This window comes from Trachemys scripta, chromosome 4, assembly GCF_013100865.1.
Source record: "Trachemys scripta elegans isolate TJP31775 chromosome 4, CAS_Tse_1.0, whole genome shotgun sequence".
NCBI lineage: Eukaryota > Metazoa > Chordata > Testudines > Emydidae > Trachemys > Trachemys scripta.
The window spans coordinates 122,459,643-122,474,204 of NC_048301.1; positions in this window are offsets into that span (position 1 = coordinate 122,459,643).

A 14,562-nucleotide genomic window follows, 5' to 3' on the forward strand; every position below is an offset into this window, starting at 1 on the left:
CTGTGTAAGCTTGAAAGCTTGTCTCTCTCGCCAAGAGAAGTTGGTCCAATAAAAGATATTACCTCACCCAATACCCTGGGACCGGCACAGCTACAACAACACTGCACCAAACCAGTTTGGCAGTGTTCTTATGCCCATTTGGCACAGGAGTAAATGACCGTACTAGGTGCAACTTAAAGGAGTGGGGAATCAAGCCCACCACACCCACTAAATCTGACTGCGCTTGTGGGAAAGGATGTAATAAAGAGGTGGGAAGCTTTATAGTGCAGAGCATCTACCGTTCAGGCTGCACACACAGGAAAATGCCTTTGGGCAGCCGGCCATCTGTAAATATGCAGAGGGAGCGGAGCTAAGGGTTCTTCACATGCTCATCATCTCTCTACAAATCCTTCTTTGTCAGCAAGCCAAGAAAGAAAGTCGGAGGGGGGAAAAAAGGCACCGAGGATTTTCTCTTGTCAGTTTCCATATTTTCAATGCAACAGACTAAACTGAGCCATCAACTGAGCAGTCAATGAAGCAACCTATTGACTAAGCCAAATGATGACAGTAGTGCGTTCTGTTTGTGATCAGATTGCTGGTATTAACAGGGATCTCTTCATGTGCTACCGCTCAGCTTCGCGTCAGCAGTTCCATTATTCCATTATTCAGGGATTTATAGAGCTCAGCCATAAAAAAATTTGCTTGGGCCTAAGTTTGGGCCATGAGGTTTTTACATCTAGAGCAATGTGCTTTACTGAAGTGTCAAAGAACAGTCAGTTAAAAGGTTCTTTAAGGGGAATTTTCTAACAGAGATGTGCCCAAAACCCAAACCACAGGTCTAGCTTGTGTGTGTGTGTGTGTCGGGGACGAAGGGGTTACACTCATATGCTGAGACACAAACCGTCTGGCACTAAAATGAGGCGTTGTCTGAAAGGATTGTACTCAGAGGTTCTTGTGAAGCGTCCTTTAGTCCTTTCTCCATGACGGCTGTACGATCACCATCATCTGCTTTCCCCTTGTGCTATGTTTACTGATCATGGCACGCCTACTCTAATTAGTGTTCCAGCTAATCCTTAAAGCATGTTTTATGCACAAAGCCAGGCCCATCAGCTGTCAATTTATACTCAGGAAGCAGGGCCGGCTCTAACTTTTTTGCCGCCACAAGCAGCAAAAAAAAGCGCCGCCCCGCCGTAACACCCCCCCCACCGAGCACTGCGCCCCCGAACCCCCCCCCGCCGAGCCCGCCCCCACCAACAACTGCCGCCCCCCAGCCAAACCCCCCCCGCCTCCCGCCGCGCTGCTGAATCCCCCCCCCCACGCGGAGCGCCGCCGAACAGCCCGCGCCCCTTACCGCACTGCCGAACACCCCTCGCCCCCTGCTGAGCGCCACCAAACACCTCCCGCCGCACTGTCGAACACCTCCCGCCCCCCGTGGACCGCTGCACTGCTGAAGCCCCCCGTGCGAGCACCGCCAAACATCCCCCACTAAGTGCCGCACCACCGAACACCCTCCGCCGAGCGCTGCGCCTCCGGAACCCACCCCCGCTGAGCGCTGCACCGTGCTGCCCCCCGCCACCCCAAGATTGGACGCCCCTTACCAGGTGCCGCCCCAAGCACGTGCTTGGTTGCCTGGTGCCTGGAGCCGGCCCTGTCAGGAAGAGGGCACACAGCTGATGATGGGGAGGCTTTTGGGGAAATTTAAGCCGAACCCCCTCAGACAGCATGGAAATGAAACAGCCCAACCAGAAGTGAAACTTCTGAGGTGAGGAGGAGTTGGCGTGACAATCCTTGAGGGTCTAGGCCAGCCTCAGCTCCAACCGCCCTCTGCCTCTGTGCCCATTAGTCAGAGGGTGCAGGACCATGTCATAATCTAGCTGGGTTTTTATACTATGCTGCTCACCAAGGTATCTAGAAAAACAGGGTGCGTGAAGGGGAAGAAACAGATAGCGATGAGTGTGCTGGGCAGGAGAAAGGATGTGGGAAGGGGAGGCCCAAATTTGAAGCAAGAAGAAAGAGGACTGTGGCCAGCAAGGCCACGCGAAGCAAAGAACTGCCTTATGGGTGCTTGAGGCCTAGAATCCTGAAGCCTGCAGGGGACTCTGGTTCTTAGCACCCTGAAGCAAAGAGAATCTATTTACCGGGTTGGGACCTGCAACCTAAAGCAAAGATGGAGGAGGGTGGAACAGGCTTGAGGCCTTTACCCTAATGCAAAAGGAGGCCTGGGGCACTCATTGGGAATGATTGGAAACAGCCAAAGGAGAGAAGGCTTTAAGGTGACCTGTAAAGGATTTTTTTAAATATTGAGCTTGTGCTCTTTTTCGCTTTGTTCTAATGGCTAAAGAATGCCGGAACATTTGGGAGAGGGGGTTTTGTTTGCTTGTTTCTTACCTTAGAAATATCAGGTGCGCTGAGTCTGAGTTTTAAATGACGCCAAGCATCATTTCGCTTGTTGGCACTTACGGTTCAGCAACAGGTCATTTTTCAGAAAGCTGGAGCCTGTCCATTGGGTCGCAGCCAAAGATCTCCCGAGCTGATGCCAGTGCATTTCTGGGCTTGCCAAGTGCCTGTTTTAGTGGTGCTAAGAGATCCAGGAATTAAAGGAGGAATCTGCACCAAAGAACACAGCTGTGGGGGGAAATGAATGGCCTTTGCTCTGGGCTGGCAGCAGAGTCTTTTTCCATACATATCAAAGGAATATAGTTTTTGCTTTCAAACATTTCACCTGCACCTCCTAGCAGCAGCCTAAATTAATCCCTGATGTGATTCCCACCTAGCAGAGTTTGACCCGGGGTGAATTTGGCCAGGTAATTGTGACTATTATAGTCCTGGGGGTCTGGGGGGATTGGTAGCAGGACATAGAATCTTTCCGCTCAAGGCTGACTGATTCTATCCATCTCAGCTCAAGCATAACCAAAAGCTGCGACCACCTGCTGTTTGACATTCCCTATGGGAAATGAGTTGGTGTCGCAGTTCTGTTCCCAGCAGACAATTGTCCAAGGGAGAAAAACCTCCAGATGAACAGGTGCTTTGAAAGAAAGTCCACACGCTGTGTTGAGTCCAAACCCACCCCTCCTCCTCTGGCGTCTGGCTTTGTTAACAAAGAACTAACATCAGAAAAGTTCAGCCCAAACTTTCTCCTTGGGCTTGGTTCCTTCTTCAAGACTGGTCAGCCCACACCCTAGATCCCAGAGAGCCACTCCCACCTCCTTTATATCCAGGTGCATAACTAGCCACTTGCCTCAGTTAGCCAGCAGAACCTATTTAACCCTTTTTCAGCAGGATTAACTTCTGCTAACAGGACAGGGTTTCCAGGCAAACACTGCCAGCCTGTTACAGTCCATTGCAACTGACACTATAATTGGCATCCTTGGGCGCTTTGAGCAAAGAGGACAGTTGTGGACTAGACCATGAACTGCCCCTCATCCCCTCAAGCTAATTCCTTCAGGTCAGGGTGGGGCAGGTCAGCACAGTTGAAACTTGCACCACCGCTGTCCATAGCTCCCCTATCATCTTGGCGATCTCTTCCTCAGCTCGCACTATGATATATAACCCTTCCCAGAGCTAAATTCCTAGGGTATCACTACCATCCCCTACATTTGCCCCTTTCCCGTTGCACGAAGGTGGAGCACATATGATGTCATCTGCATATAATCCCAAATCCCTGCCCCTCTGCCAGCAGTGAGGAGGCATTTGTGTGACAAGATTACAGAGATTAGCTCCATTAGCATAAACGACTCCTGGGGCTGGCCCTAATCCAGTGAGACATATGCAGTTGCAGCTCACACAGCAGCATTTATTGCCTTTATTGACATGCCCTCCAGGACACAGTTGGGCTGGAGGAGGTTTTTTCCATTGTTTGTAGGTCAGGCGGGGGACCGAACAACCATGTGAAATCTGCAATCATCCTCTGATTAGCCCAGCCACCCATTAATGGGACACTCTCCCAAGGGCTTTTCTTCTCCACGTATTGTTATTTATTGTTCCTCAAATGTTTCATTCCCTCAGTTGTTGTAATCAGAATAGGAGCTTCTTGGGGCAGGGACCTGTCTTTTTACATCTTTTGACAAGGCCAATTGGGAGCTACATAAATAAGAGAATGTTTTCAACTGCTTGTAATTAAGACTTTGGTCCCAAGTCTTCCTTACTCTGGTCTTGTGCTTGGTGCAGGAATAAAGATGGCTAGAGGGGGTACCTTTAAACCATCTTTGCGTTCCACGTATTCTTAGGCTGTGAAGTCCCCAGCATCAGTTAGAGCAGACTCAAGGCTACTTCAGCTTATGCTCTGCTTTCCATGGCTCCCTGATAAGGGAGCACAGCAGGCAATTCCTTCCTGACCACTATGCCCTGAAGCATGAAACTCACCTACTTATATCTTAATATGTATCAGAGATGGGCCTGAGCTGTGAAGTTCACGTCCAGATTTGAATTCTGGGGTGTTCAGTTCAGCCTGTCACAGATGAATGAGCCAGTCCCAAAGTCTGAACCCAGATCCCAATGTCCCCAAAGTGAGGAGTCAAAGTATTGGTTCGGTCCCATCTCCAATGCCTCAGAAGCCTGAAAATAAAAAGCCCATCTCTATTGATTTGATTTGGTTCCATTTGTCAGACATCGATTTCCTCCTTCCCAGCCCATTTCTAATGGAGTTTGGTTTGGTTTGTTCACTCCTTTATCTGTAGCACATTATATGTGGATGCCATCAGCACAGCCCTGGGCTCTTGCCTGTGTAAAAAGCTTTTCAGAGTACAAGTGAGATGTGCCTTCACATCCAGCAGAGACTGCATCCCCTAACACCGTCCTGTGACATTGGTTCAGTATGGATTCAGAGGAAAGGGGAGGCCTGGTGCTCGGCCTTTTAGAGCCACTGCTCATTCATCTATAGAGACACTAGGGTTCAAACAGGTCATGAGTGGAAATGAATTGGCGGGTTATAGCGTAACTACAGATGACATCATAAAACCACACATGACGCTATCCAACAGCTCCCCTCCTTACTGGAATTTGGGAAAGGCAGCATCAGGGACAGGAGGCTTTATTTGTATTTGCCAGTCAGGATTGCTACTTTGCATAGGTAGCCCTACGTCATAAACTAACCTGCTGTATGGGCCGATGTTTTATCTGGGTCTGAGAATACATCCTTCCAGCTGTTTCCTAATTCAAGTGACAGGTGTTGCCATCTCCCCACTAGCGGCTAGTGTTTTTATTTGCAGAGGAGATAGTAATAGGTGACAAGAAGTCGCACCCTGGATGAAATTCACCACTTAAGTCCCACTTAACCTCTCAAGATAGGGCTTAAGTGAGACTTAAGTTGGGTTGTCAGCCTTATGCTGGCCCTCCACATGGGTCCAGAGCTGGTCAGACACAACCGTATCTGGACCAGTGGCCCCTAACATCAATCTGTGAGCAGAAACAGCTGCTCTGTCGCGGAAGCTCATTCCTTTGACATGTCCCTTAGCCACCCACTACACATTCAAGGCCACATCCTCAAACATGGTCACGCCACCATGACAATATGTGTGCAACTCCTGCCTGTGTGCATACAACTGGGGTAATTGCACATCACAAAGAGAGCAGTTTTGCCTGCACACTGCCTGGTTCGCGTGTGCAACAGGATCACTTGCACTGTTAGTAGCCTCCATTATTTGTGATCGAAGCCGCATTGTGCGGCGCGTTGTACAACACACACGCTAAGAAACAACCCCTGCCCCTAAGAGCTTGGAATCTAAACAGCCAATACAAAGGGTGGGAGGGAAAACAGACATAAATTCTGTAAAACAGACTGTAAATTCCTTAGTCGGGGATCATCTTTTTCAGGGGTGCCGAACCTGTGGGTCCGGAGCCACATGCGGCTCTTCAGAAGTTAATATGTGGCTCTGACTCCAGAGCTGGAGCTACAGGCGCCAACTTTCCAAAGTGCCGGGGTGTGCTCACTGCTCAACCCCTGGCTCTGCGCCTACTCCACCCCTTCCTGCCCCCTGAGCCTGCAGTGCCCTCGCTCCTCCACCTGCCCCACCCAGAGCCTCCTGCATGCCACAAAACAGCTGATCGGGAGGTGCGGGGAGGGAGGGGGAGGCGCTGATTGGCAGGGCTGCCAGTGGGTGGGAGGTACTGGGAGCTGGGGTGGGGGAGCTGATGAGGGGCTGCTGATGTATTACTGTGGCTCTTTGGTAATGTACATTGGTAAATTCTGGCTCCTTCTCAGGCTCAGGTTGGCCACCCCTGATCTTTTTGTTCCGTGTTTGTACGGTGCCAGTGGGGTCCTGGTCCCTGTCTCTGAGGCACTGGCACAATACAAATAATCTAACAGTGAGAGGTATGTGGTCACATTTAATGAGTGACTACAGAACACCGCCAGGGGAAATGATTTGCCTAAGGTCATACAGCAGACAGAGCTGGGACGGGAACCCAGGTCTCTTGACACAACAGTAACTTTGTCACCTTGTTGCTGCTGGCAGAGGATACCAGCTTGCTTTCAAAGTCCTCCGTGGGTGTCACTGATTCATTGGACCAATCTAGGTTCCTTTCCTGATTCCAGCTTAATGGACCCAAATGGGGAAGAGAAAGCAGCAGATGTAGTTCATTTCCCACCCGAAAGGTTGGGCACCTCCCCTACACAGCTTTACTGACTCACACCCAGTCTTTTCCCTGGCCTGTCTTATCTGCGTTCCTCAGCAGGTGTCCGCTCCCCAAGAGGTGGGGCGGCACAGCTGATGGAATGTTATCTAGTCTCAGTTGCAGTGGAAAAACACTTGGGCTAGTGAGGTGCCGAAAATGCCCGTCTGCAACTGCCATGGGCCGAGCAGAACAGCTGTTCCGGGGAAATGCTAGAGGAGCTTTGCTCTGAAACCAATGCATCCGCCCCGGTGTGCTTAACCCATAATGTGGGATTACATCGCACCAGGCTATGGCCTGGTATGCAGTGTGAGCCAGAAATAAAACTGTTTACATAGCAACCAGGAGAAATAGCAACAGCAGGCTAAGTGAGGTGTGTCTTCTTTTTTTTTTTTTTTTTTTTTAAATAATCTATTTTGTGTTTGAAGGGCTTTGTTTACATTTCCAGAGAGTTTTGGTTCCAATGTCAATTTCACAGGCGGTGTCCTGGAGCCTAAACATGCTTTACTCTCACCTGAGTGGCTTTGCAAACAGCGTTAGCCACACAGCCTAGCCCTTCACAAGTTCCACACCATATATGCCAGCGGTAGTGTTATTATTAAACATTTAAATACAGTCAAGGATGTGGGGCACTCAAACTATGGTAACAAAGGCCATAAAAGTACCTAAAACAGATACAGCTGGTGTGGTAGTACCTAAAGGCCTCCGCCAAATTGGGCTCCATTGTGCTAGGTGCTGTACAGACATGTTATAACTGACAGTACCTGCCCCAAATAGCTTGCAGGTTTTATTCCCACTTTACAGATGGGGAAATAGAGTCAGCAAGGTTAAGTGACTTGCCAGGGTCACACAGTGGCCAAGCCAGGATTATTACACTAGTGATCCTGGTGGCTAGTCTTGCAGTCTGACCACTAGACAGTTCAAATCCTTGCTCTGAGACTAACTCCCACTCTCATAAAATACACAGGGCCAGTTCAAGGGTTGGATACGCAGGGCCCCTGCCATGCGCACTGTGCCACGGGGCTCTTTTTTGGATCTGCTCCACTGATTCCCCAGCTGGGGGGGGGGGGGAAGGAAATTGGTTTGTTTGTTTGTTTTTTGCTTAACCACTTTGGGGGCAAAACCACTAGATATGCTCCTGATAGTATGTTCTTGATACTGAAAAATTGTCTGAACACTAAACATACCATGGGCATTCATCATAGTCAACATAAGGCAAAGCGGGGCTATTTTTTAAGATCATAGAGAAAAGTGAGTCCAGAGTGAAAGAGCCTGCCCTGTGCTAGCAGGATGAGAGGTGAGTAAATGGGACAGCAAAGGCATCAGAACTGATTCCATATGAAGACATACAATAGTGATACTGCTTACAAGCAGCTTTGCAACTGGAGATCTCAGAGCACTTTACAAAGGAAGGTAAGGATCTCTGTCCCCGTTTAGTAGATTGGGAACTGAAGCACAGAGAATGACTTGCCCAGGTCACACAGCAGGTCAGTGACAGACCTAGAAACAGAACTCAGGTCACCTGACTCCCATTCCAGCTCTTTCCACTGGCCCGCACTGCCTCCTTTCTTATCCACACCAAAAGATTAGTATTTTCCACCTGGCAAGGAGCCCACATAAAGCACTAGGAGAAGACTCTGAACTGGATTTCAGTCCCTGCCTGCAACCACTCACTCTTTAACATATATCCCCATCTCCTGAATTTGTCATGGCTCTTTGGGAATTCAGTGACCCATCTTTCAGAAAATGCTGGATTCTTCATCAACCCACCGAGGGAAAAAATGAGGTCAGGACTCGCAGAAAATATTTGCACAGGTGCTGACTTATCGACTGTGTATAATTAGATACGGTTTAACTAACAAACAGTCCAAATGATGCATGATCCTGTGGTTTTAATGTAATAGGAAATATGAATCACCCAAAGATATTTATAAAGGCCCATGTTGTTCTCGCAAATCCCATCACACTGGGCTGTGTCAGAGGCTCATGCTTGACCCTGCTATCCACTACAGCTGCTAAAGAGAGGGACGGAAATTGTTGCCATGGACCATATGATCACATTGCCATAGGGAAAAGAGGGGAATCCGGAAGGAGGAATTTGGGGGGTTGGTTCCCTCCACCTTTTCTTGCTATCTTGTTACTTCTCCAAACAACCCGTGTATGCCTCTCACAGTGCAAAATAGAAAGACAAGGGAGCTAGAACTCGGCTGCATATACTGTGACTATAGCAGTCACATGTAACTGATCCCTCAGTGGCTTTTCTCCATGCAATTGTCACGGCCGAAAATGTCCTGAATCAGCACCAGCTGGCTGGAAAATGAATGCTGTGCTATGCACTCCTCCCTCTGCCCCCCTCCCCACAAATAGCTGGAGGTTTCCCCATCCCCCTACTCACCACTGGCAGGGATTTAACAATCATTGGAAACATACCAGGGCTGCAGCCATGCCCAGAACAGGCCAAATGGTGCCAGCAGAAAGGAACGTAAGAAAAAAGAATTACGGGTGAGATTTTCAAAAGAGACTGAGGGAGGTGGGAGCCCTAATCCCATTGAAATATAAGGTGAGTTGGGCACCTAACGCCTTTGAAAGTCACACTCAGACTACAGCTCAGGTTAAAGGACATAATAAATTAAATTACCCTTTGCTCTCTGTAGCAATCTTACCGCAAGCTCTAGAATAGGCTTCCAAGGAAGGTTGTAGAATCCCCATCATTGGAGGTTTTAAGGAGTGTTTCAGGTTGGACAAACACCTGTCAGGGATGGTCTAGGAGGTTTACTTGGTCCTGCCTCAGCAGAGGGGACTGGATTTCATGACCTGTCAGCCAGACGGTTCTATGAGTCTGTCATTTTATAACCTTTCTGACTTCAGATCTCTCCTCACCTGTGGCAGCTTTTTTCTGTACTGACAATACTGTTACTTTTAGATAATTTGTGCTGAGTGTTTTATAAGGCAAACAGAAAGACTTTCCTGTCTCCAAAGAACTGGCAAGCTAAGTCACCGATCCCAACATCTGGGCCATGCAGATGACCTCTTATGCAGAGCCAAAGCTGACGGCCCGTCCCTATATCTACAAGGAGTCCTCGCCTAAAACAACAAACGAAACCCTAAGTAAGGGCTAGATTGAGATACCCTTATTCACATTGAGTAGAACCTTACTTATCAAGTCATCATACTGAAATGAAAGGGTCTGTGTGGGGAGCAACATACTAGTCCTCAGCCTCAATAAAAGTTTCAGAATCTAGTCTACCCCGAAAAGTTACACCGTGTAAGGCAGAGTGTGAATTTAAATCACTAGAGTTACCTGGATATAAATCTCCCCCCTGCAGACTCTCTTGTCACAGTTCCTTCTTCTGGTTTAGTTTATAGGCGTTTGGAAGTAGTTCAAGTTAAGTTAAGCTGCAGAAAGCCCCTCACTCCGGAGAATGAGGGCTGGTTGGCACTTCAAGACTTAGGTCAGTTTAATGACATCGCTCAGGGCTGGGGAAAATGTCATGCCCCATGTGGCGTTGTTAAGCTGACCTAAGCCCCGGTGTGGACACCATTAGGTTGGTGGACAAATTCTTCCATTGATCTAGCCTCTCAGAGAAAGATTTGCTACAGAGACAGAAGAACCCCTTCTGTTGCTGTAGGAAGTGTCTACACAACAGCAATTTGACTACACCGGTATTTTTATACCAGTATAACTGGAAAATTCTCCCATGTAGGCAAGCCCTAAGAGAACAGAAAACCACCCTCCTGAAAAACAAAGGAGCCAGAACAGGGCACTTTCCCAGCCTTTGGGGAAATTAGGACAGGAATAGTTACAAGTTTAATGTCCCTTCCCACCCCCGCCTCAGCCCCAGCCCCCGTTGCTCAGCAACACTGACTTGCAAACACAACTCTTAAAGGGTCAGGGTGTAGTGCCCATCCTGAGATGATTTAAAGTCTCACAAGCGGAAATCAACAAGGCTGGGAACAGGCCCAGTTTTTGTTAGTGTATGGAGTCGGGGCAGGCCATGCAAGAGTCAGTTAGTCAACACGCTAACGGATTGGCCCCCCGGCTGTCTCTGCTGCCCCAATGGGGCTGCTGTTGCCAGCATCACTCAAACTGATGTGGTGTTCCATGTGTGTCTATTTATAGCAGACACTGCTGAGTATCAGGAGAGTTTTCAGGATGGTGCTGAAATGTGATGGCAAACTCCATCCCTCCCTCTATGGCTGAACAGCTGAGCTTAGTACCCCCAACCACTCGGCAGCCACTATCACAGCTTCGGGGCTGCAGCATAGATGATCAGCACTTCAGACTTCTCTGACCCACCCACCTCAGGCAAAAGCTGGTGGATTCAGATAGTTATGTCCTGGCCCCTGGCCAGTCCTAACTCATACTACACCCCTGCTACCTAGACACCGCCCAGGCCTCAGCACAGTGAGCTCCTAGAGAGTTGTGCTCTGGGGCGCACAGGGAGTGAAAACCCCTGCGCTGGATCCTAAGGCCGGGCACTTCTTGAACAGGCAAGTAGGTGATGCTGCAGGCAGAAACCTTGGCTTTGTTCATGCTTTGTTGGGAGCCAGTCAGGTTTAGATCGGGTTTAGGACGGGGGTTAGGCTGAATCATCGCCAAAGTTCTACCGTAGATTCTAAGGCACCAAAAATCTTCCAACATCCCCTCCAATCTCATGAGATCTGCTGCCCTGGTGAGATTTCTGCCACCTTTGGTCCATGCTTGATGCCTAAGGCGGGCTGCATTTGAAGCTCAGCTAATTCACTAGCGGACAGTAAGCCGCATTAAACAATGTTATTAGCCTGCACAGCAGTCAGAGATTCAGTCAGGAGCAAGCCTGGACACTGCTGCTTCTAGGCCCTGGGAGAGGCCAGCGGCAGGACAGCATGGGAAACTTCAGCTGCCATTGCCAGCATCAGGGCCGGCTCTAACTTTTTTGCTGCCCCAAGCAGCAAAAAAATGTGCCGCCTCGCCGAGCGCCACGCCGCCGGAACCCCCCCCCCCGAACGCCGCCCCGCCGGAGTGCCTCCCCCCCCCGCGGAATGCCGCGCCGCGCTGCCCCCCACCACCCCAAGATTGGCCGCCCCTTACCAGGTGCCGCCCCAAGCATGTGCTTCGTTGCCTGGTGACTGGAGCCGGCCCTGGCCAGCATCCTGTGTAGCAGAAACCTGCATGCTTAAAAAAATCCCATTGGCAGCCATATATTTCAAATCTGACGGCGGCTTAAAATTAGCACTGGGTGAGCATACACAGCACAGATCAATGTTTTTCTACATCACAGTCACATTAGCTTATTTAGAGCTCTTTCCCTATCTCCTTCCCAAGACACACCTCCTGGTTTGCACCCCTAGCTCCCAATGACTTCGGCTGAAGTTGTGGTGATGCTGGGTTTTTGAAAAAATCAGGTCCTTGCTGAATATAGACCCTCCTGCTGCTCCATTGAGCCTACCATCAATCAAGCTATTCTCAACAGAAACCTAGAATTCAAGGGATCAAGGATCCAGTTTTGCCAATTCCCGAGCACCTTCAACTTTCATTAAAGCCAAGGTGCTGAATGCTCTCAGTGCAGGAATGAGTCCGAATTGTGATTTTTGTGCACACTGTCCAATCAAACTCCTTTTGCTGCTTTCCAAATTATAGGACATCTTTGTCAAACCAATGTGACACAGTATGTTTCCACTAGAAATAACAACACAAAAAGAGAAGCCTTTATCCAAGCCCATCTTCTTCTTTCACCCTCATTTGAATGTTGATGGCTCAGGTCCTTTGGAACCTACATCTGTTCTACCCCATTCTGGTTTTGAAAAGCTAAAGATGCAGATAGGTGCTTAGAAGGAGAAAGTGCCTCGTTGTGGAACTCCCATTGAAATTAAGGTGCTTTGGAAAATCCCACTGTCTATCTGCATCTCTAGGCATCTAAATATCTTTAAAAATTGGGTCCTAAATGCCTTGCCCACAGTCATACGTGAATCTGTGGTAGAGCAGGAATTAACCCAGGTCTCCAGAGTCCCAGGCTTGTGCCCTAATGACTGCATTATGCTTCCTCTCATCAGCTGCCTTTCAGACCAGTGCATCACAGATCACATTACACATGTGAGACTAAAGTGTGGAATCTACCAAACAGAAAATTAGGAGTATTCTTTCAGAATTATGTATTACACGTTAGGCTTCATAAGTCTAACAGTTGCCCAAGCTAATATTCTAATAGAACATATATAATGTACTGCATTAGTTCACAATGCAATTATAGAATAAAATACAGAAAGAAATCAAGCTGTATAGGCAAGGTTTTCAAGTGAGATTTGAAGAAGGCTCAAGAGATGCAGGGAGGCTGTTTGAAATGACATGAGCTGCAGGGGCAAAGGCGCTCTCACTGCCATTAATAAGATTGCGAAGGAAGGAACCCAGAGAAGCACAGGCTGTATATGAGTGCTGAGGCGCAGAGAGAGAGAGAAGGGATCTTTACTATTCATGAGCACATTTGCAGAATGTGTACTCAAATATAGCCCCTGTAAAGGGGTTTGTTAGGGTCACCCCTCTCTGGGGCGGCTGGGAGCCAGGCCGCCTCACTACAGCCCCTGACTCTCAAGGCAGACACTGTCTCCATTCCATTTCTACCCCATTTCAAATAAGAGTGGGCAAGTTGCACAACATTAAAATGAATAAATCCTGCATAGCACAACAGTAACGAAGGTGATTTCATGAGGAATATACAACCTACCTTTGTGGGGGGGAGAGGGGGGCGGAAGCCATCTCTGCTTGCACATATTTATTTTGTGCTTTTTGATTGTCCATTTATTGACAGGTCGTGTGCAGCGAACCACTGGTGTAAATTACTTACATGACCTTTCCTGTTTGATGACATTACAGCCAGTATGTCAGTTACCCAGAGCTCAAATATAATTTCATTTATGTCATCCATCATCAACACCCTGCAAAGATGCTGACAGCTTTTAGTATTAATGCTACTGTAATCAAACATTGTAGCAGAGTTGCTGGGTGGAAGATGGATACTTATTTAAAGGCTTAGAGCATATTACCATTTTAAATTAGTCCACAATGTGCCCAGGGCTGTACTAGGCAAATGAGAACAGTCACCCATAATGAATCACATCAGTAACGGTGTCTTATTTTTATATTTCTTCAAGATGCACATTTTTCCCCCCATCCTGTATCTAACTAGTAACCTAGGGATCATCAGATGGAACACACAGCTAGCTCACCTATCTGGCATTGGGTATATCAGTGGCAAGTTGTAACTCCTGTGTTTGTTACCTCATCCTTCCAACCTAGCCCAACTCTGTGTCATCCTCCTATTGCAAACTACCTGCCTCGCAGACTGTGAACTCTCTAAGGCAAGGACTGTCCTCCTTGCTCATTGTCCATAGAGTGTCTAATTCAACCAGGCCCTGATCCCTGACTTGGTCTCCTAGATGGTACAGTAACACAAATAATCAATAATAAGTTAAACAGCTCCAGTATCCTGTCACTAACAGATGGATACACCAGAAGAAAATGCAACACTTCTAACCCCCAGTACCAAATCTAGCTGTGTGATCATATACCATAGGGAAGAGGCGTTCCTCCTGACCCCTGCCAGTGGTCAGCTTATCACTGAAGAATGAGGACTGGTAACGGGAGTGGTGTAATTGCAGATGTCTTTCTTCAGATCAGGATTTAACCCATTTTTTAAAAGATCTCACACATTATGCATTATTTTCACTCTTAGATATGCTTTTATTCCCCTTATCCTCTGTGGTAGAATCATGTCTTTGCTTCCTCCCCCCCCCCCCCCCCCCAAAAAAAAAAGCAAAAACAAAACAAAAATGTGCTTCTCTGCAATCTTCACTTTCAAAGCCAAAGAACATATGGTTTTCAGAGCTAGCAGGAGGAATGCAACTCCTTACATGGTTTCACTCCCTGGCTAGAGGAAGGGGCTGACACTTTGTCATCTTTAAGAGCTGCTCTCGGCAGCCAGGAATTGGCAGAGTTAT